Below are 25316 nucleotides of genomic sequence, written 5' to 3'. Positions count from 1 at the left end.
GGTACTCCTCAAATGGTTAAAACCATCCCAGTGTTCAAGGCAGAGCAGTAGTGCTGTTGGTTCCAGTGCTAAGTTTTGTATGGAATCCTGATCGGTGACCAGAAGCACCAAACAGTTGCAGGATTGAAAGATAGTTGCATTTGAATTGAAGCCTACATGCTCCAGATTCCCTTGCAGAACCAGAAGTAGTTTGGGAGAAGGTCCGACAATGATTGAAGCAGCAAAGAATAATAGTATATTATAGAGTATAATAGAGTATATTATTCAAACATCCAATGGTATCATGGAAACAATAACATTGTATTTTTAGAGTGAGGAGTACGCACACACTGTAAGCCTTTGTCCTGCACCTTTTCCTGGGATGCGCAGTTGCGCACAATCTTCACCTTCAACATAACATTGTGTACATACCTTCACTAATCCTATCTCTTGGAAGAATTACTGACCTCAGCGTTTCCAGTTTACAATGTGGGCTTTGAAGAGCAGACAACAACTTCAGTCCTGACTTCTGGAGGTCACTGTGACTCAGGTCCAACTCTCTTAAGGGGGAGTTTGGAGACTGCAGAGCTGAAGCCACAGTCTCACAAGATGCCTCTGTCAGTTTACAGTCATCTAGCCTGTCAGAATCAGTGGCATAGATGATGTAAGTGTCTGCAAAGACTCATTCACCCTGGTCTTCTTACTCTAAAAAGGGTTTGTTGTGGGCAACTTCTTTTTCGAGCTCGGCAGACATTTAAATCTCTTTCAGAGCATGTTGAGGGTGACAGAGAACCATGCTGATATTCATTCTACATAATCTCAAATCAACTGATGTGTTCATGCTAAGAATGTAAGTGTTCAGGAAATGGATAGTTGTTTGGTTATGCCAATGAAAAGGCTATTTCTATGAACCATGACTAAAACTAAGTCAACATGTCAGCAGGATCAATTTTGGGTATGAGGTGAGTATATCACTATTAAGCATCTTGGTTACATACTAACTTGGGACCTGATGTGGGAACTGGTATCAGCAGCATTGTATATCATGAAACCAACATTTTATCACAATAATCATCTCATTCAACTGCCCTTAGATACTTCCAAGCTGTAAGACTGCAAAAGCTATCTGTAAACAAAATGTATATTCAGACAACTTGGAAATGCACAATGAATATTAAAAAAAAGCTTTATACAGACAGCCAATATTGCATAATTGACAGTGTCTATGATAAATCTAAACTTGAATTTGATTGTAGATGGTAACTCACAGAGCCTTTCTACAGCATCGTAGGACTGGAACCAATCTCCTGCGACCCTCTGCAGAGGTTTTGTATTTCTTCAGACAAAACTCATCTATCACTTCGTCAGACATCAGAAGCACATGTGCCAGAGCAGAGCAGTGAGCCAGTGAAAGCTGTTTGACTGATCCCTTCTCTGCTTTGAGATAAGCCTGTATTTCATCATGGACAGATGTGTCGTGCATTTCAACCAGACAGTGGAACAGATTGATGCACCTCTCTGGGGAGATGTTTTGTCTCTGCATCACCTTCAGGTTCTTGATTGTTTTCTTCACACTCTCTGGGCTGCTGTGCGTGTGTGTCAGGAGGCCAAGCATGAGTCCATGATTTGACATCAGGGAAATGCCATGAAGGAAGCGAACAAACAAATCAAGATGTCCATTCTTGCTTTCCAAAGCTTTGTTCACTGCACTCTTCAACAGCTCATCAAGTGGCAATGTTGGTAAGCTGGCCTTTCTTTTCACAAATTGTCCCAAGACCTCCACATTCTTATTTAAGTAAGATGAGAACACATGCAGAGCAGCGAGAAACTCTTGGATGCTCAGATGAACAAAACAGTAGACCTTCTCGTGTTCAAACACACATTCCTCCCTGAAGATCTCAGTGCACATGCCAGAGTACACGGATGCCTCACTCACATCAATGCCACACTGTCTCAGGTCTTCTTCATAGAACATAAGATTGCCATTCTCCAGGTGTGTGAACGCCAGCCCTGCCAATTTCAGAATGACACTCTTGTGGGATTCTAGAAGCCTCTGCCTATCTGCTTCAGTTTCCTCTTGATACTTCTGGTGCTTCCTGGTGGTCTGGATGAGCAGGAAGTGTATGAACATCTCTGTCAGGGTTTTAGGAGCTTCCCTCCTGTTGTCTTCTTCCAGTATCTGCTGAAGGACAGTGGCAGCGATCCAACAGAAGACTGGCATGTGGCACATAATGAAGAGGCTTCTGGATGCTTTAATGTGTGTGATGAGTCTGTCGGCTAGACTGTGATCATTGATTCTCTTCCTGAAGTACTCTTCTTTCTGTGGATCACTGAACCCTCGTACTTCTGTCACCAGATTGACAAACTGGGATGGGATCTGACTCGCTGCTGCTGGTCTGGAGGTCATCCAGATTCGAGCCGAGGGAAGCAGGGCTCCTTGAAAGAGGCTTGTCATCAGCACATCCACGGGTGACAGTTGTCTTACATCTGAAAACTGCTCGTTCTTTTGAAAATCCAGTTGAAGTCGACTCTCATCCAGACCATCAAAGATGAATATGATGTTGCAATCTTTGTATTCACTATTGTCCAACTCACTAAGCTCAGGGTGGAAGTCAAGCAGGAGCCTGTGAAGACTGTATTGGGCATCTTTGACTAAATTCAGCTCTCGGAATGGAAGCACAAACATAAAATCCACATCCTGATTAGCATTGTCTTCTGCCCAGTCAAGGATGAACTTCTGTACTGAGACTGTTTTTCCGATGCCAGCAATCCCCTTTGTCATGACAGTTCTTATGTGTCCCTCCTGTCCAGGTAAGGGCTTGAAGATGTCATTGCAGTTGATGGCTGTGTCGTCTGTAGTTTGTGGTCGGGATGCAGCTTCTACCTGCCAAACTTCATGTTCATTATTCACGTCTTCACTTTCTCCCTCAGTGATATAGAGCTCTGTGTAGATCTTGTTCAGGAGTGTTTGGGCCCCTGGCCTTATGATGCCTTCAGATATACTCTCAAACCTCCCCTTCATTTTGGCTTTATGGCTCATCCGTACACTATTCAGGTCACAGTTACCTTATGGCATAAAAACAAAGTAAGTCAGTTTAATCTGGGAAATAATACATGACCTTATATTCTTAAGAAATTCTCAATTGTAATTGTATTGTTGTAATTTCTATTAGTGTAAATAAAACATTATTTTCAAATGAAATATAGTACAACGCACCTGCTAGTCGTGCCCTTTTAGCTGGAGCATGGTCAGTCCGGACGTGGTTGCTGGCTGCTGGGTGCTGAACTAAAGGAGGCTGTGGAGAAGACTGCGCTGTGCGCTTGTGTGGATTCACGGGACCCTTCCCCAGCTCTGAGGTTGGGTATAGAGGATACTGTGCAATGACTTCAGAGGCCTGTAGAGAGGACTGCACCATACTCTTGTGTGACTTTACAGGACCCTTCCCCATCTCAGAGTTTGGGTATGGAGGATATTGTGCAATGACATCAGGAGGCTGTAGAGAGGACTGTGCCGCAGGTAAATGTGGATTTAGACGATCCTGTCCCATCTCTGAGTATAGAGGAGGCTGCTGCAGGTATGCATGTTGGTATGGAGACGGGTGAGGCAATGATGGTGGTCTGGAGAGATGAAGTTCCAGCATTTCATTGTGGTGGTAAAGGGAAGGATCTGGCATGGTTGCAGATGGGTTTTCAGTGGGTTGTGTCATGGTTGCAGAATGGTATAGCGGATATTGTGCCATGGTTGCAGAAAGGTGTGCAGAAGGTTGCGTTAGGATTTCATTACGATTCACAGTAGGTTGTACCATGGTTGCAGATGGGTTTACAGTAGGTTGTACAGCGGCTCCAGAGAGGTATAGGTTAGGGGGTGCAATATACGCAGAGGGGTATACATTGGGTTGCACAATGCTTGTGTATGGAAGAGTTTGTGCTATAGGCCCATGTGAATGTAGGAAGGGCTGTGCCATGGTCGTGTCGGGGTTGATAACAGCTTGTGTTCTGCATGTTGTCCTGCACTGGGGACAGCTGTAGTAGCCGCTGATGCACTGGCTGCAGAAACTGTGTCCACAGGTGGTGATGACCAGGGAATCCAGCAGCTTCAGACCACACACACCACACCTGGACTGATACTGGGTTAGACTGTTCCTGAACCCACAACAAAGAAAATAATCATCATTAAGATACCACCAATTGTAACTACGTTGTACAATTAAAGACAAGCTGACAACATGGTCAAATAAAAACAGGTTCCTCAAGAAACCTTTGGTGGATCTTCAGTTTGTCATTGTGGGTGAACCTCTAAAAAAGGTTTAGGCCACTGTATGTCAGTAGATCTACAACAATTATCTCACCTTCGGTGAGACTGTGGGAATCCACTGCTGAAGTGTAGGGGCTGCACCATAGACCGGTCACTCTTCATGGATACACAGCTGGGCACTGGAGACACTGGCCTGGGCTTCTCTGGTCTGGAACACAAGGAGTGAGTTTTACATTTGATAAAATCTATTTCACACACAATCTCACACTCACACTCACTCACACACATACACAGGCACACGCACGCACAAGTGTAGGCCAAATGCCAGATCTCTTTCTCTCTCACACGCGTGCACACAGCTATTCTACTACATGCCAGTAAGTCAACTGCTGTTGACTCACTTTGTATCAGATCGTGGGCTTCCACTGCTGAAGTGTAGGGGGTGCAGCATAGACCAGTCACTCTTCATGGATACACAGCTGGGCACTGGAGACACTGGCCTGGGATTCTCTGGTCTGGAACAGAAAGGGGTGAGTTACAGATTTGGCCAAATCTGTTTCACACACAATATCACACTGTCTCTGTTTCACTCACACACACACACGCACACACACACAGCAGTTGTGTGTGTAGCGCGCACACACACACACACACACACACACACACACACACACACACACACACACACACACACACACACACACACACACACACACACACACACACACACAGCTATTGACTCACTTTGTATCAGACTGTGAATCGTCTCTGCTGAAGTGTAGGGGTTGCACCATAGACCGGTCACTCTTCATGGATACACAGCTCGGCACTGGAGACACTGGCCTGGGTTTCTCTGGTCTGGAACACAAGGAGGGAGTTATTGATTTGGCCAAATATATCTCAAACACAATTTATTTATAATTATATATTATTATTAAACTAACTAAATTATTAACATCATTTATTCATAAATAATGCAAATAATGCATAAATAAATAATGAGACACTTTACAACACAGACAAGACCCCCGCCCCATCCCACCCCCCAAAAAACAAAAAACACACAAAGTGAATTTGGTGTGCTGTTTGCCCGGATATTAGTTCCAGGATAGTTTCATGAGTCAGTTTCATTTTAACCAGCTACCACTGTGTCTCAACAATAATATGGTTGAAGTGCCTCAACATTCAAATCCAGGTTTAACCCATTGACGCCGGCTGTTGCGTTGCGCAACATTGGCCCTGACTCCGGTTGTTGCGTTACGCAACATTATTGATTTGTCAATATTTTCAAGACGCATGGGAGACGCAATGCACAATATTTTGATCAAATACACAAGAGGTGGGTGTTCTCGATTTTTTAAAGATCATGTGGCAAAAATTTCAAATGAAATCAACCATAGGCTACTCGCTTCTGCAGACGTGGGTTGTTTAGCCATTTCACACAGGTAAAAAAAAGGCTGTGTTTCGCGAGACACGCTGTTACAGCGAACGTGATGTTCAATTGAAAGGTAATGAAGAGATTTTAATCAAGGAAAGGAAATATTATTGAAGACCCTTTAGATAGAGAGCAGGAGTGTGATTTGCCGCGGCTGCATGAAGAGGTGGGGGAGTGGCTTCCAAATAGACAGTCAGCTAGATTTCGCCCCCGAGGTTACCAAAAGTTCACTCTGACACTCGGGGCTATTGGCGACGGTGCCAATTTCTGAGGAGGCACGTCCTTCAGATATATTTCAGAATATTTTCACTGAGGAAGTTTCGGATATAGTGATAGCCTATTGGTGAGGCAGACAACGGTAGACATGCGGATTATAGACGCACGGCCACACATCCAGCTCAAGTGTAGCCCCATCTCAAAATAGGATATGAAATTGCTCATCGGTCTCTGCATAACGTCTGGAGGAATCAAGCGGCCATACTCGCCGGTGGGAGAGCAAGTGGCTGTAACAGACAAATGTTCACCGATTTATGGCATAATTGACTGCCTAATAATTATAATAATAATGATTATTATGATTCAGTTATAGTCGGCTATTGTAACAGTAGCAATAGTAGCCTATAGCCTAGCCTATAATAAATAGCAGCATCAAGCATTAGGCCTATCCTGAAAGCACATGAAACTTTTTTCAATCATTTGATTATGAGATATGATTTTTTTAAGGAATATGTGTTTGTGTTAATGCTAAGGTACTTCAGTAGCTATTTTGTCCTTAAGTGAGCTTCGTACATGAGGCCCCTGATCCGTCCAACAATTATCTCACCTTGGGTCAGACTGTGGGAATCCACTGCTGAAGTGTAGGGGCTGCAGCATAGACCGGTCACTCTTCATGGACACACAGCTGGGCACTGGAGACACTGGCCTGGGTTTCTCTGGTCTGGAACACAAGGAGTGAGTTTTAGATTTGGCCAAATGTATCTCAAACACAATCTCTCTCTCTCTATCTCTCACTCTTCAGGGTATTGTATGTCAGTAGATCGATTGCTGTTGATTTACCTTCTATCAGACTGTGGGAATCTGCTGCTGAAGTGTAGGGGCTGCGCCATAGACCGGTCACTCTTCATGGAAACACAGCTGGGCACTGGAGATACTGGCCTTGGCTTCTCTGGTCTGGAACACAAAGAGTGAGACTGGGTTGCAACCCAAACACACCTGCTGAACCCCTGGTTACACTGACAGGCACTAAGCTGGAACAACTCACTCCAGGGAGCCTCGGCGGCACAGTCCATCAACGCCTCCCTCCCCAACGTATAAGATATCTACAGCACATCATATGCAGGTCCATGACCAGGAGTATTGCTAAGGACCTCAGCCATCCCAGTCATAATGACTTACTCCTTAAACCTGCAGGACATATGGTATATGTACACACGGTCCCACACGGTCTGCTCCAGCCACCAGGCAGACAGAAAGTAAAGACTCTCTCTCTCTCACTCACACACACACACACACACACACACACACACACACACACACACACACACACACACACACACACACACACACACACACACACACACACTATGGAACTGCTTCATGTGACTGCACCTCACCTGCACTCCCTGATCTCCACTTCCAAGAACTGCTTGCACTACGAGACTTGCACCTCCAACTATGCTGCTACTTGACCACTGGACTACAAATGGACCATGCTGGACTGCACAGTGTGTAGTACAGCACAGCCTTGACTTTTTGTATTCCACTATTGGACTGGACCTGCACTACCCCACAAAAACACACACCCACACACCCAAACACACACTCACACACGGTACTGTACCATGGGACTGCACCTTACCTGCACTACCTCAGTCCTGTAACATAAGACAACACAATGTGGGTTTTTTCTCTATTACTGTCAGACAAGCACTTTGGGTCCGGTGAGTTTTCTGCAGATATTTTATTCGGCTACTGATCCTAGGTTGGATCAGGAGGCCTTGTTGAGGTTACATCATTCTTCCTTGTCTCCCTCCACCAGGCCTAGCCCTTCCGGTAGGATCGTTCCCTATATAGGCAAAGTACCCACCCCCCTGGCCCAGCCAGGCCCTTTACAGATGTTAATTAGCTCACTCACACCTCAACCCACAGACAGTTTAACACTAGAACTACCATGGAGGGGTCAATTGACCTTTTTACCTAAAAGCCCCACAAGGGGGTCATTTGACCCTTTGGACCCCCTGCGGACACTCCTTTTGTTGTGGAAATGTGGCTGTTAGCAGCTCACAGCTGTCACTTGAGACACAGTGTGTGTGTGTGTGTGTGTGTGTGTGCGTGTGTGGATCATTTCCAATGCCTGTTGAGTGCTGTATCTCTGCATCTTCGTTCCTTGGAGAGGAGCTTCTTTCACCACAAAATTCTTGAGGGAAATGAAGCAGTAGTCCACATGCACTGGTATTTACCGGTATCCATCTAACAATTGCCAGGTTGCATTCACATGAGTCGTTATGGTCACATGGCATGGGAGATTCACACGTTACAGTTTTTCTCGATTGGTTTGGCTAATTTCTCGAAACTGAGATGACATTCTCAAAACAACACGGACAAATCCCCAAACCAACTTGCAATTTCCCAAAACAGAATGGCATTTTTCATTGCTTTCATCAGATATCAAATGCTTTGTACATGTCTCAAATGTTTAGTACATCTCTGCAGATGGATATGTACAAATACCCTTCAGTTGGCACATTCAGCATACATTTAGCACATTTTCCAAATAAATTGACCTTGCTTATCTAAACGAATTAGACAATTCTCAGTCTAATGGTTGCCCTCTCCAAAACACGTCAGCATTATTTCATTGCGTTAGTCATCATATGCAAAGTGGTCTACGCAATTCCCAAAACAGTCAAGGACATCATATTTTAAGAATTTCATTACATAGTAAATTCATGACAGTGTTCAGTGTATTGTAACTTTACTAGTTAGTAGAAAATAATTTTACAACCGTGTATACTACAGTTTCCTCTGTTATTTGGCTAATTTCATGACATTTTTTCAAACGACATTCTGTTTTGAACAATTGCTAGTTGCTTTGGCATTTATCCATGTTATTTTGAGAACGTTATCTCTGTTTTGAGAAATGAGCCAAACCCATGAGAAACCTGTGATATATGGGCATTACTTTCTGTATATGAATTTACAGTACAGAAAGTTACTGATAAATGTCCTTGGTAAATTATCTGTGTTGTCAAACTTCAATGGTTTCACTCACTTTTTCATTTTTATACATAGTCGAAATCTGTTAGCTGAACGTAGATAAAACACCTAAGTGCTTACACAATGGCAAAGGGACAATGTATTTTGGGGGTACTGACGATATATGTGGGGAAGAAATTTAGTTTTGACACATGGGTAAACTGTTTTTGGGGTGATATGAGCGAGTGATGAGGATCCATATAGTTATGCTGAACCATCCAGTTTATTTTGACAGAAGGACTAAATGAATGCAAATGAGTCAACGCAATTGAGAAGGATCTATGCCATTTTGATGGTACTGACTATTTATATGTGAGACGGTTTAGTACTGATGCAAGAATGAGGTGTTTTGGGAGGTATATGACATTTTGCTAGTTATCTGAACTGTTGTGCAGAACTGTAAGAATGTTTGGCAAAATGACCCAATGGTTACAGGAATGTAATCTCAGTTTCAAGAAATGAGCCAAACCAATCGAGAAAAACTGTAATTCAACCATTATCTGGTTGCAGTCATATGATTCGTCATGATCACATGGGACATTCACACATTCATTGATGACTTATATGAAGAAAATGTGCTGACATGTTTTCAGGACAACCATTACACTGAGAATCAATCAATTGGGATAGATCAGCAAGGTACATTCATTTGAAAATTCTACTAAATGTAAGCTGATTGTGTTAACTGTAGGATACTTGTACATAGCCATTTGTAAGGATGTACTAAATGATTGAGACATGTACAAAAGCATTTGAAATTTGATGAAAGCAATGATAAATGCCATTCTGTTGTGAGGAACTGCAAATTAGTTTTGGGATTTGTCCATGTTTTGAGAATGACATCTCAGTTTCAAGAAATGAGCCAAACCAATCGAGAAAAACTGTAACACTGTCCGCCAAACTGTGCTATATGTCTTTGCTGCTGATATCTTCATGCAAGTTGCTATTTACCTGTGGTGATTTTGGAGGCTGACAGCCCTTGGGAAGAAGCTGTCCCCTCACCCCTCACCCCACACACGGCCCCTAACAGCCTCATTACCATAACAAAATGAGTGATTAGTGTATTAGGTAAAAGCCGCCGGGTCAAATGACCCCTCTCTGGTACTTCTAGGTAGGCAGAAAAATCCTGGTAGTTCTAGTGTTAACACAACTGGAACTCTGTAGATACAGTCACAGATATATACATATAGTCATATACACATATCTCAATATTCCTGCATATACATGTACATATAATAATCTGCATATGAATCATATAAGATTAAAAATCTGACCACATATTCCCCCATTTTGAGTCTCAAAAAGACTCACAAAGGGTTACAATTTTTTTTTCTTATATGCCTTCAATCTTCAATCTTCAAATTTCAATTCTTAAATCGTTGGCGAAAACCTTACATCTTGCAAAAACCCCATTCTGCCAATTTAAGGGAAAAACAAGACGTGAAGGGAAAATTCCAACGATGGCTTCATTTCAATATGACAGCCCTGCATGTTCAGTTAAGAATTGATTTAACATGACTTTGTAACCATTCTGCATTAAAATTTTAACTGGGTACTGTAGGCCATCTGCAACCCTTAACCGTGTTACAGTGTTACACATTACATTATGGTTTATGTATCTATTTTTAACCCATGATTCTGTTGACCATTCTACATTGTCTTGAGTTACACTAAATATTTGATTAGTTATATGTCTCTTCGCTATTTGCTTATCAATTTACTGTCTTCAGACTACCAGGAATATCCAATCATATCATTTCACAAATACATTGCACACACTTTGTCATCCTATCAATGAATATGAAATATCACACTGTTTCCACTCAGCTATTGCCGTGATTTGACCTCTAATGAATTATTCTGTTGTTATCTGATTCATGTTTACATTGCTAAATAATCAAGTTGTGTAAGTGGCAAGAATCTGACATTCTGTACATTAACTGTGAATGATATGGCACCTCGTCTTGTTGTCAGAACTTAATCAACTTTCTCATCATAACATTCCTAACTGATTCATCCTGCTCTTTCAAAATTCAACCAGTTACACAATTTAATTCACTGTCATGCCCATGTCATTTCTTGCTTCTGTCAATGCTCCATCCTCCATGGCTCAGTCGCTCGGAGTCTATTGTTCTCTGTGATGTATGCAATTTGGCTTGCTGTTGTTTGTTGTGTCTTTTGTTATCAAAATGTTAATGACTTTTAATCCTGTCTTAGCTCCTTTCGCCGTTGAATATTTGTGTTCCAAAGTGTTGTGTTTCGGTTGCTTTCATGTGGTAAGGATTTCTGAAGTCCTTTGAAATGTATGCATTGTCTGATGTTGTGTTTCTTCGTTTCCACTTCGAAGACAGCTCCCCCATTTCGACAGTAGATGTGCTCAGTCTATTTGATGCTTTGTTAATTCACTTTGAATCCCTCCTAGTTTTGCCTCAGGTGTGAAATGTCTTCCTTTGTTGACTTGAACCCCCGATTCAGCCCACGGGTGTTGTTCTGTTGTGGTCTTCTGTCTCCGGTGTCCTGGCCTCCTGGTCTGGTGACCACACCCTCTGGTTCCTTCTCAGCTGGCTCCCATCTTCGTTGGCTGACGACTGTCTCCTCTAAGCCCCATCATCTCCTCCGTTGTAAGCCGCAGTCACTGGCCATCATCTCCGCCCTGGTCGATCTGTGAAGACACAAACAGCGCAGTATCAATTCTTTGGATAGACTATCTCAATTTCACACTCTCATTCATTAGCAAACTCAGACATACACAATCTAACTGTACAATCAAATTAATTACACAATTCAATCTCTAAACAATTTTAATTTCTATCTCATACTAAGACTTTTATCATCAATCTAAACAATATGTTCTCTACTCTCTAGTCAAATTCTATAGCAATTTTCTTAAATCCTCTCCTTTAACTTACCTCATGAATTATGAAAACCTCTTTCAACTATAAATGTCAAATTTCTTCAAATTTCTTTCTAAATCCTGTCAATTTTCCACTTTCCTTTGCCAATTTTCTAATCTTCTATTTTTTCTTTCCATGTTTAATCAACCTATGCACCCCCCTTTTTTCACTTTTGTAGCCTAAGCTACAATTGTGAAAACTACATTTGTAACTCCCAATTCTCCAGCCTTCTCACTGGAATATGGTTCAATTGATCCTCTTTTAGCGGTTGGAAACAGACCCATTGTTAGTTTCAGTGGGAAAACATCAGTATGTTAATTTAGATGTTAGTTAGGGTTAATCAGTGTTAGATATTTTCATAGCTTCATGCAAAGAGATGACATGCAGTAGGGCGTTTCCAACTGCATTGCTTGCTTGAATTGATTCCATTGAAATGATTCCAACCCCCTTTTCCTTTGCAAACACACCCCTGTATTTCCAAAAATGTTTTCCCCTTTGTTCTTTTCGTTTTCCCCAATCAAATTTGCTTCCTTTTTGAAGTTGCCAAAGTTTCCTGCACCGTTCAGATTTTTATTTTAATTTTTTCACCAATTATATCAGATTAACTATTCCCTTTGCAAGTCTGGCTGCTTGCAATTTATTAGTTCAAACTGGTTTCACCTCCTGCTGGAGCCCCCTTCACACCACTTCTGTGACTTCTTCCAGCTAATCAGGGTTTTCAATCAACATTGTGGCCATTCAATATTCAATTGCAAACACCTTAGTTCTGGGTGAAGCCTCATGCTATTAGTTAAAATGTCAATTCCCTCTCACCAATCTCTCCACTCTTCCAGATAAATATCCGGTAATTCCAAATACTCCATTGAGCAATTCAAATTGTACTTCATACATTCAATCTCACTCACTTTCATATTTATATTCCATTTTCTAAACCAAATTTCTCTCAGCCACCTATTCCACACATTCTCTCCATACAATTTCTATGCTACCGATTGATGTCCAAATGCCATTACACTCCTCTGTAGTTCCTGATATCTTTAAACTTGGCATATCTAATACAACCATACACAGACAGATCCATCTCTCTCTGCTGACACACCACAGTCATTATCACTCTTTCACTCTTTGCATTTGACCCACTCTCATACATACAAGCTTCTTATCTCAGACCATTATCTAACATGTTAACCTATTAGACAATAAGTACTTTGAATATTGAGCCTTTTATCCTGAATTTGTGCTTCCTAATGCACCTCTATGCTATCCATGAAACTCTATAGTATTTTGTTTTATCACTTCAAAATGTTCTCTCACCTTAATTAATCCACCAATTGCTGCTATGCCCATTACCAATGTGTCAATAGCCTATTTGATCTTTTATTCTTGCCAAGAAATGCTGACTCTGTCAATTAGGCCCTACCTTTGTCTACACTGGTGCATTGACCATAGCCTTGAAGTTCTCCCATTCTCTCAGCAGACAAAACACTTCCACCCTTTGTCCATCGCAGCCCATTATCATAATCCTATTTAGGCTAAGACCTTCCTGTCTTCTTCATTCACTCCATGCTAAATTGTTTGTTAACTTTGAGCTCTTTTAGTCCCTTCTTCCTTTGAAATGTTTATCAGCCAACTTTAAAAGTCTAAGAACCACTTCAAACCAGTGATAACCAATTGCCCACAGGCCCCAGCCAGTCTGAGAGTTCCCCACACCTTTCTAAATCACACTGGGTCTCCACACTGGGTCTCAACCACTCCTAGCCCCCTGGTCATCAATGTATTGCAAATATATGTTAAGCATTCTCAACTTCCAGTTGCCAGCACATTTACATTCATTGCTTTCTTTAATTCTTCAAGATCAGACATGTTAATGTTTTCCTTCCAGCCTCCTCGGCACCTTTCGTTAACACACTCATTTACATCTTAAACGACACTCACAGACCTCTATGTTGGGGCAGACACAGCTCTCTGTCACCAAGCCAAGTACCCTTAATTCCACATGTTTCTCCTTTTTTATTTTATTTTATTTTATTTTTCCCACAAGGAATATTCCATTCCATTCCGCTCTTCTCAAATGAAAATTTAAAAGCTAGTTCCGGCTTCCAGCTTCCAAATAGTCACTTCAGCTTCCATCTCTCTCCCCATTGCCATGGTAATTAACCCCTAGTGGCCAAACAGAGTAACACACATCCACAGAAATTTACCTTTTCTCCTCGTATGATGTTAAAATACCTTATCAGTTCACACTGCATGCATTTTCACCCCAATGTAAATTTCTGCCTAGCCATTCTGACTTCCACACTTCCTGCTAGCCTATATGATTTCACATTCAACCCAGTCAAAGCTTATTGAACAGATGTCATATAGGCCTACAGCCGCAACCACCAACCACTTTACTTGCCATGTTGCCACTCTGTTAGCTTCCACTCTTTAGTTACTGTACCTTGTGCTCCTCTTCATTCCTTCTTCCATTCTTATTCTATGTTTCAAAGTAGGCTATCTTTCTATCTTGCCATGTATATTATACACTGAAATAATTCCAGCCAACACAGTCTATATGGCCTCTCAGCCCTTTGCTTTTTATCCCTACCTGACCTGTTCCTTCTACACTAGAGATCTCCATCCAAAAGGGCGCGATCACACCGGACGCGGGTTTCTGCCTACAATCCGCGATGCGCATCCAGCTGATTAATCAGAAGTGACCACACCAAGCGCGGATCCACTGCCTATTCGAATGCGGTGACTAGGCAACGTAACGACAACTGTCACTCGCAACGTAGCCTAATCGAAGGTGTTGTGTCATTAAATGATGTGAAAACATACACAAAATGCTTTGTCCATTCATCTATGTAAAATAAATAGAAGACAAGCTCTTTCCTTGCTCTCCTAACGTTGGATAGGGAATCTGATATGAATGTTGATAACGGTCTCCTATCGAACATCTGGAAATCCGCCGCGGGTTTTCCGCCTTGAGTTGAACTTTTTTCAACTCAATCCGTCCTGCACGGAGAGGCGGAGAATCCGCAACCCGCCTTTGAGCTGATATCAGACGCGTAATCCGCTCATTTTCATTGACAAACAATAGAATACATCCGCCTCCTACTGTAAAATCCGCGTTCTGTGTGATCGCGCCCAAAGAAATAATTCTTTCCATCTATTCACATTTTCAAAAACCTTTTAATTCTCTGTACTTTCTTCTCATCTTTCAATCCAATCATTACCTACAAGCCAATCAATGTTCTCTCTTTTTTCCCTTTCTCCTTTCTTTCTCTTTTTCTCTCTCTCTCCCTCTCTCTGATATCACACCATATACAGAGCCACACAAAATCACACACACATACATTCTTTGGATCCACACACACACTAACACTGGCATACTCTCTCTCTCTCTCTCTCTCTCTCTCTCTCTCTCTCTCTCTCTCTCTCTCTCTCTCTCTCTCTCTCTCTCTCTCTCTCTCTCTCTCTCTCTCTCTCTCTCTCTCTCTCTCTCTCTCTCTCTCTCTATGCCCAAATTCACATACAGCAAAAATGATTAACTTCCACTATTAAAATTACACCAGAGGTTGATCCATAATTAAAATTATTTTTCATCTTCCGACGGGGAAAAAGCTAAACATCTTCACCTAGTATTTAAATTTGTCCATACAATTATTCCTCTGCTCCCTGAGTAATGCCACACACACATAGTAGGCCTACACTCATACACACCGAGATCTCTCTTCCATGGATTCGTGCCTGTCCTATATCAATAATTATATTACATAAGATCATCCGAAACCATTACTATCAGCGCTTCATTTGGCCCGATTCTCACAAAAATACGACTGCCCATCATACGTCTTTGGGATCGACCACCTATCGCATGAATGCCCTTCAGAATTTAAACACTGCTTTTAAGGCCACATATTTCAGTGTGCAGTGTGCTACCCTAGTTTACGCAACTCTCCCTCACCCAAAGAACAATATTTTGAGCATCTAAATTTGCTGATCGTCCAATCATATCCAAAAATGAGCCTGTCCAACCTAAGACCTTGAAATCGACCACCTACCACATACGCCGTTCATATTGTACACCGCTTCTAATAGGCCACATAAAAGTGTGCAGTGCCCGCCGTTTGTATAACTCAAACACTCCCTCATTCTCGGTAATATGCAGGATCATCCATTTTTGGTTTCTTTATGTTCCCCAACCTCATCATTTCAAACAACTGTACATTTCAGCTTAACCTCCCACTTCCTTAGCTAACATAATACAATTATTTGAAATAATTAACGTTATTGGAATCTACTCACCGGGCCCAGAGTGCAATCCAACTTTTGCCGTCGGCAGGTCTTTGATGAACTTCTTCCAGTAGGTTCCTTCCACTTCTTACTTGGCCAAGTTTTTTGAGATGTTGTCCTTCCTGGAATAGTCCATCTTTCCCCTGTCTGCAGCTCCATCATCATCGCACTTCTGACACCATTAAATGTGGGTTTTTTCTCTATTACTGTCAGACAAGCACTTTGGGTCCGGTGAGTTTTCTGCAGATATTTTATTCGGCTACTGATCCTAGGTTGGATCAGGAGGCCTTGTTGAGGTTACATCATTCTTCCTTGTCTCCCTCCACCAGGCCTAGCCCTTCCGGTAGGATCGTTCCCTATATAGGCAAAGTACCCACCCCCCTGGCCCTGCCAGGCCCTTTACAGATGTTAATTAGCTCACTCACACCTCAACCACAGACAGTCTTAGCACAACTGGAACTCTGTAGATACAGTCACAGACATATACATACAGTCATATACACATATCTCAATATTCCTGCATAGACATGTACATATAATAATCTGCATATGAATCATATAAGATTAAAAATCTGACCACAACAACGTGCTGCATACAATGCTGCTACCCCATCTACTTTATATAACTATTGCTATTATACTGATATTATCGGTACTGTCACTGTTATTTCTATTATTGTAATGTCTACATTCTATTTTATATTTATCTTATCTTCTGTTAACATTTTAATGTTAAATGTTGAATGTTAAATGTTCATTGTACTGTATTATTATTGACCACTTATTGTTACCAGCCAATCACTGTTACCTGTCCTGTCTTGCACTTTATGCCAGTCTGTAAAATGTCAGTCTTGTATATGTCTATGTCCTGGCATGGTATAGAGAGAAAACGTAATTTAATTTCCCTTTTATGACTTGTGCATATGAAGAAAGTGAATATAAAATCCGACTTGACTTGATGTACATTGCAACCCAAGCACACCTGCTGAACCCCTGGTAAAACTCAGCCACTAACAACTGGAACAACTGGTCGTACCCTCATAAGCTGTCCAGTCTCCACCAACACCTCCCGCTCAGCCTGCAGGAAATCAACAACACTAGAAGGAAATCTAGATTCTAAATGAATGACCTACGTATATCATTAATGTTCACCATAGTGCATTGCACTGCAGGGTCGATAGACACTACGGGTCCTGAGGTTAAGGAGAACGGTAAACACCTCCCTCATCAACATGCAGAGTGTGTACATCAAACAAAACTGATCTTGTGAGATGTTGGAGGGGTTGGGGCTGACAATACACTTCCCTTGTCAATTCCTAGATGCATGCCCTACCAATATGCAAAACCAAAAACACACCTGCTGAATCCCTTGAGCCACTAAGTATAAGCAACTGGTCCTAAAGAAGGAGAGTGGTGCACTCAGCTGGGCAGTCCACCAACACCTCCCTCCCAAGCCCACAGGAAAACAACATTAAAGGTGCACTGTGGAGGATGTGGCCAGAATGGGTACTATAACTATGCTGCTCATTGAAACCATGCTGCATAATACCAAATTTGATCTTTTCATGAATATTTACTTAATAATAAACCAATACTTACTAGCTTCCAAAGTACAGTGCGTTTTGCAGCTGAAAATGTCTATTCTGGAGATGGTGGACCATGGAGAAGATCACACTTTTCATGTATGAAAAGTGCAATGTTCCCAGTCATAATGAATACTTAGAACTTGGCGGTGGTGGTAAGTATTCATGAAAAAGGTAACTTTTGTGAATGGGCAGCATGAATTCTGGAAATTAACTACAAAAAATATTACACAGTGCACCTTTAACCCTTTAAGGGTATCTACATTATACGGTATAATGAATTACCTACCAATGCCCAAACTCCTAACTACACGTACTTGAGACAGGTGGTTTGCAGCCTAAATATACCTGCTGCACCCCTGCTTAAACCAGCCCTTAAACCAGCCTTGTGGATTGCCACACAAAATACGGACAATTTCAACATTCACTTGTATTGCTTACATTATGCTTGTCAGTGCCCAATGAGGCATATTTTTTATTGAGTCTGTTTTGAGATACTGGCCAGTTAATGAGGGCCTGGGTTTGTTTACATATTGTTTGAAATGTCCTAACATACATAAAAAGTCATGACATATCAGCAGACAATTTAGAACACAAACAAGACACCCATCCCATACACCCCCAAAAACACTAAAAACACACAAAACGAATTTGGTGTGATGTTTGCCCGGATATTAGGGGAACCAAAGACCAGAAAGGTTTAAAACTGTTGAGGGAGCACAGTAAAAAAAAAAATTCCTTTCATCTATAATGTTGCAAGTGACAACACAGGGTGCTTCTATGCTGTTGGAAAGGTATTGTCCAGCTCTATAAAGTACAGTATACCAGTATTTACCAGAGCACTTTATATTTAGGGCAACTGCATCCCTGCATGCATAAGCACTGAGGACACATTGCTATGAGGCTGAATAGTGGCATCTAGTGGTTAAATATGTTACTGCAAGAGCCTTCATCAGTGGGTGCGTTCCAATATGCGACCTTGCTTTCTCCACTTGTGCTTGTGGCCTCGCCCCGCCTCCTGGCCCCTCCTCCATGGAGAAAACAATAAAGTTTCCCAGCTGTCAGCCTAGCCACAACAACTTTTGGGGGACTGTTTTTCATTCACCATCCCAATTGCAAATGAGAAAAAGACTTTACAATTGAGCTTTTGCAAGATATTGAAATATAATGCTGTCGTCAGTGATATCATCATGACATATTACTTCCTGGTACAAAGTCACAAGCACAAGCGGAGGAAGCAAGGTCGCGTATTGGAACACACTCAGTGTAACAGTTTCTGTTTACTTTCTGAATTTTTTAAAGCAACAACCTCCTTCTCACCTGTTGCTAATTACTCATAAGAGGTGGTGTAGCAAGCGCTCCACCACATGAAGCATTTACACTGTTTCCACATAGCAGGATATTTTTATATGTGGATGTTTTCTCTGTTTTCTCCTGGTTACATTGGTTTTGGCCTTCCATTTCCACGTAGCAGATATTTAAAATTCAGATATAAAAAGCAGGCTTTAAAAATATCCTATTTAGGGGCTGAAACGCATTTGTTACAATGGAGGATTTATTTTTATCCACATGTTGCGTTTACACCTAAACAGGAGAAAAAAATACCCTGCTAAAAAAATATCCTGCTACGTGGAAACAGCACCTAAGTGGAGCACTCACTGCACCACCTTCTGGAATATAAAAGACATATCAACCAACAATAGTAACCCATGTCAACGATAGAGAAAAGAAAAAAAAACATCAAAAACAGCTAGACATGCAGTGTAGAGATTATGGCAGTTACATAAAACAAGTTGGTTCAAAATCCCCATTCATGCCTTTTGGGGACATTGACTGTAGATAATACTTCCCGAACATATATTGTTACATCCTGTGATGTATAAATGAAAATAAAAGAAAAAGAAAGAAGAAAAACTGAGTGCGATCTATTCCCAACTTGCTTGATTACTTCAGAGACGCACCAACAAGACGGAAGAGTATGTTGTGTGGAAGATAAATATGTTACTATACCATCATAGCATCTGTTGCTACACTGTCAACATTATTTCTAATCGGGCAGAACACATAGGCAGAATACATGCTTTTGCTATGGGGAAAGACAGGTGAAATGTACAATAGCTCATTATAATTACTCAAATGGTCCAACTGGATGGGTAAACGGTCATTTGGAATATATGGCACTGGATTGTAGCTTCTCAGTCCAGGTTGCCCATCACTGTCACCACCAGTTCTACTCCAGCTCCAATCCTCTGACCTCTGAGGTAGTGGGTGGAGCCCAGAGTGGGCCATAGACATAGAATATTCAGGCTGACTTTACCACACAGAACACGGTGAGTGTCACCTTCATTTTCATTATGAGGGTTAACATTAATATGCATATTCAGTTTTGTGACATACACCGCCTCATCCGACTGCAAAACAAAAACATGATGCTGCCACCACCTATTTTAGAGTTAGAATGGTGGTCTGAGGCTGAAGAATGATGTTCTGCACTGTTCAAAGTTTGCAAACTCGAGAACACCATACTGAGAACACCATACTGAGAACACCATACTGAGAAGACCATACTGAGAAGACCATACTGAGAACGCCATAGTGAGAACACCACACTATTACTAACTTTGAAGTAGATGAAAAGAAAGGGACAAAGGAAGTCTGTCTGCTGTTGTTGCATGTGTGGGGATGTTTAACTCAATGCGCATGAAAGAGGCCCTGTCCTGTCCTAAGCTACCGTGTGTGTGTGTGTGTGTGTGTGTGTGTGTGTGTGTGTGTGTGTGTGTGTGTGTGTGTGTGTGTGTGTGTGTGTGTGTGTGTGTGTGTGTGTGTGTGTGTGTGTGTGTGTGTGTTTTGGTGAACTCACTGTGTATGGCAGGTGCTGAAGCCCTGCTGTCCCTCAGTAAGGGGCTCCTCATTCTTCATGGTCACAGCAGATGATGATCTGCCTGTCTGATTAGTACCCACACCACCCCCACCCTCTGGGGCGTCATCCATCCTAACGCTGAACACAACAAAGAAAGAAAGAAAATGATCACAGATATTGATGGATAATAAGAGGTGATGGAGCATTCAGACACGCACACACACCAAAGGAATGTTTCTAGTGCTGGTTGGCAGAGCACTATTTCCCTGCTCTATAACAGAAAACAATGAAGGGGAACTCGCACACCGTTCTGCCGAATGCAATGTTGAACTATTTATTGCATTAGAAAAACCAAAAAGGTGCTACCCAAGTGTAGTGCAAACGTTTCGGTCACAGTCAGGCCATCATCAGTGCAAAGTTGGTCTGACCGTGACCGAAACTAATTTAAAGATTGCAATTTCACAAATTCAATAGCAGTTACCTGATGTCATAACTAGAAATAAGAAAATTAGTGACCTGAATTGATTTTAGGAGGAGTCCACTAAATTAAGTCCCAAAATGGCATATCATCTTGAAGAGAAAACTGCACCAGTTCTAAAATATGACATTATTCAGTTCGTGCCCACTTGGATGTCATTTAGGGGTATGTCAACCCTAATAATAGTCATCATCATCATCACCATCATCATTTTTACATATTGGAGCACTTTTACCCGGACTCAGGGCAGAATCAGGGCATGGCATGTATACAGTTTCATGCCAGCAGGCCCGACATTTTCACCATACATGTTTATTTACATCATCATTACTATGTAATAAAAGGTCAGTTTAAACTGTATGGGCCTTTCTCTCAGAACTGTAAATCATGCTGATTGGTTCCTGATTGCATCTGCCTGTCTGACTTCAAAAGGGTGGCGAAGTGACAAGTGAACCGAGAGTGAATTTTAAGGTTGTTAATAACAGTCATAAGGCCCAATTATTCAATCAAAACAATTCCGGGGCTCTTGCAAAGTTCTTGCTCAACAGTTTAGCCTACACACAGAGTAAGTGACTTAACATTGCTTTCTGGTATGTACCACAGGTTTATGGGCACTGTCCGTAGGCCTACGTAGGCTTCAAAATAAAGTTGCGCGGACACCATGACGCATGGCAAATGATAGCCTGCGTGGTTGAGTAGAACATTTCTTATCAGACGTTGTGTTAACATTAACATCTGTTAATGCGTCTAGTCTACATGATCGGCCAGTAACAGCAATATCTGCCGTGCCTTTAGAAATGACATTCGGATTACGTCGTCAAGTTTTAGACAGTCAAGGGCTTGTCTTCACGGTTCTATCTCAATTCGCTAAGTTGACAAGATGCAGTGTCCATTTACGACGTGCACACAGGTAAACACGCTGAATCCAAGGCATAGATTAAGGGGCAGTAAATTAGCCCATGTAACATTCGTTAAAGAAATCAAAATACAGATTGTTCCGACTGTAGCCTATGCGTAGTTCTAGTTAGGCCCATTGATAGGCGCGGCAGTCTCGGGCGCTTCTCTAATGAACTTCAGACTAAAGACAAACGTTATCCGAAGTGAAGCCGTATAGCTCAACTTCAACAGTTGGAAATCTCAGGTCATTGTAAGGAAAATACTCAAGGTACCGCTTAAACTGACAATTCCATTTGAATAAGTAATTATTTAGGCCTACTTACCAACTTGGAATCGGCACGATCACGGACGCGCAGGTGAGACCGGATTGCTTTCGATTTCACCTGTTCCGGGTTGTGACGTCTCATCACAACTCATTACTAATTTGCAATCCGCGGGAGCGCTGTGTATTCATCACAGATCCACATTACTGTGTGCAGAAATCCCTCGAATGAGTTTCACAGGTGTTTAAATAGAAGTGACGCAGGTCAATTTACAACACTAGCACATGAGGAGTTATAGGTTAGGCTACACCAGTCATTCCACTGTACCTAATGGGGTAGATACAAATGTAATAGTTCCTCTGATTTTACAAACCCCCTTATTGAAGTCTATTTGGAAATAAAAGATTTTGTCTGTAGCCTATTTGGAAATTAATCTAAGGGGTTTAAGTCTGTTTGTGGCTAGGCCTACACCTAGGTCATACATCATGTTATCTAATAATTACACATCAGGGCAACTTTAGTAATATATTATGGAGCAGTGGTGGACAAAGTAAAAGTAAAAGTTAAAAAAAAGGTTTATTTCCAACTCAGGTAACTTATCTGAGTAAAAAGTAGACCAGTGTACTTGTCTTACAATAAGCTGATTCTACACGGGTTAGATTGAGTTTGTGGTGGGTCCTTGTTAGGTTTTTATTGTTTTTCAGTAACAACAGTCTATCGCAATAGGCTAGGTAGTTTGAATGGAGTAACAGTGTAACAGCTATGTAATATCATCTGCTACTGTTTTAGGCCTAATTACACCACAAAAGTAGCCTACTTGTACTTTTATTTTGTCCACCACTGTTCTAGAGTAATATATTCTGACAGAGTATATTTAATTGCTACCTTCGAACAGGTATAATATAGGTAGCAATCATTATGGTATTGATAACATAACAGAAACTGATCTGATTGATTACTGACCCACGGAAAGCTGTAGGACAATAGTGAATTCAGCGGAGTAGAAGAGACGAATAGAATAGAGTAGAATAGAGTAACGTAGAGTAAAGCAGAGCAGAGCAGAGTAGAGTAGCTTTACTGATCCCAAGGGACATGAAGGCATCCTGCAGCATATAGGCTACACATGATGCAAACAAATGACACATTGCACGACAGATTCGATCATAGCACACACATGCATACATATAGACATTATATGTATTATATGCAGATTAACTATAGTGTACAAATTCTGCAGAAATTTAAACAGTAAATAATTAACCCTCTGAGGTCTAAGGCCTTTCAGAGGCTTTTAGGCTGCTTGCACCACCCTGACATTTTCAAGTATTTTCAGCTAACAGTAAGCATCTATGCAAAAGTGGAATATATGGTTGTATTCTGAAAAACCTGACAAGAAACAATCTGAAAGAAAATTGGATGTCATACCTGTACAAACATGTTTTATTTAAATTGAGTATAAACACAACTGTACAAAAAAACAGGTTTCAGAGGTCTTCAAAAAGTTCAAGAAAACACACAATAAATATATCTAGCCAAGACTTTTGAAGTTTGAATCTTGTAAACAAATGTGTTGGCAGCATAAAAGTGAAAAGGGCATTTAGAAATGTTTTGTTGTTTTCATACAAAATGCAAAAAAGAATGACTATGTCACTGCCACTGCCTGTCTCATTTGAATACTAATGAGATAGGTGTGAAAAACCTCTAATGGCCCACACCCCCCTGTCAATCCCCATGTGCTCTGATAGCCCCAACCCCCCTGTCACTCTACGTCTGCTGTGTTTACCCTACCTGAAAGGGGCGTGTTGTCACCTCTGAATAGCCACTCAAGCACTGGTACTTTACATGTGAATAGCTATAGGTGTGGCTGCTACAGGCAGAGAGTACAGAATATGCGAAGATTTCTTTTCACTTTCTTTAAATTGGGCCAGCTATATAGTTTATTTAATATATATATATTTGAAATCGGGAAGGTCTGAGGTTTCTAATGGTGTAACGTATGTGTTTCAATGACAAAAACTCACAGAGTTACAGATTTGTTTTTAGAGACATGTCAAATTGCCCTCTCAAGGGCACTTAGACCTCAATGGGTTAAGTCCACAGTAAATGTGTAGGTAGTAGCAGTATGTAGTGTAGTGTAGTGTAGTGTAGTGTAGTGTAGTGTAGTGTAGTGTAGTGCAGTGTAGTGTAGTGTAGTGTAGTGTAGTATAGTGTAGTGTAGTGTAGTGTAGTGTAGTGTAGTGTAGTGTAGTGTAGTGTGCCTTTTGGTGCAAAGGTCTGCACAGTGCAGCCAAGTTATGATGATGATGATGATGATGAGGAGGAGGAGGAGGAGGAGGAGGAGGAGGAGGATGATGATGATGATGATGATGATGATGATGATGATGATGGGCTTTATTAATCCCCACAGGGGAAATTGAATGCCACCTGGTCATTCACACATGCACATTCCAGACACATAGGCAAACATATAATAAATACATTATGTTGAAGTATTAAGCCAGCAGGGGGACCGCCAGCATAACACATCACCCCAGCCAAAGGCAAAAAAGTTAATAATCTGTCGATATTTGTATTCCCCTTGGGCTCAATAAAGTTACTCTACTCTACTCCACTATTCAAAAATAGCAATGATATCCTACATAATACGTAAAATGCTCTGGTAAAGTGCACATTAGGATGCTACAGTGTATTCGTGGTCAGTACAGTGAGTTCAGCCAAGATGGGTAGTAATAGGCTTCAGAGGTCTAATGTGTTGTTCTAGCACTCCCCATGCTGGCCAGCTGCTTCAACACATCTTGGTTGCACAGGGTCAGTTCATATTGTTTGCCAGTCTATGTCGTTCTATAGAGATTGATTCCTAGCAGTGCGTAACAATAAATAAAGGATGGTGCAACCCATAGACATGGAAATATTTTGTGTCTTTTTACATTTTACGTTTTCACATATGTTAGGCTACAGGGATGTCCAACCCTCAGACTTGTGTACATAAATGTATTTAGTATCACACCATCTGCTCGCGCTCGCGCACACACACGCACGCACACACACACACACACACACACACACACACACACACACACACACACACACACACACACACACACACACACACACACACACACACACACACACACTTTAA

The 25316-nt window shown here is 41.5% G+C and overlaps 2 protein-coding genes across 2 annotated transcripts in view; both read right to left on the bottom strand.

Annotated features, from left to right (window-relative positions):
* LOC134443130 (protein NLRC5-like) overlaps window positions 1-20670 on the bottom strand; it is a 200877-nt gene extending 180207 nt beyond the window's left edge. Inside the window, exon 1 of the mRNA XM_063193046.1 lies at window positions 20540-20670. The gene's annotated coding sequence lies outside the window, so the exon portion shown is untranslated. The remainder of the gene's footprint in view (window positions 1-20539) is intronic.
* LOC134443149 (NACHT, LRR and PYD domains-containing protein 12-like) overlaps window positions 1-25316 on the bottom strand; it is a 343863-nt gene that overhangs the window by 84263 nt on the left and 234284 nt on the right. The window lies entirely within an intron of this gene.

The sequence above is a fragment of the Engraulis encrasicolus genome, unplaced genomic scaffold (assembly GCF_034702125.1).
Source record: "Engraulis encrasicolus isolate BLACKSEA-1 unplaced genomic scaffold, IST_EnEncr_1.0 scaffold_28_np1212, whole genome shotgun sequence".
NCBI lineage: Eukaryota > Metazoa > Chordata > Actinopteri > Clupeiformes > Engraulidae > Engraulis > Engraulis encrasicolus.
This window is presented reverse-complemented; position numbering and strand designations above follow the sequence as displayed.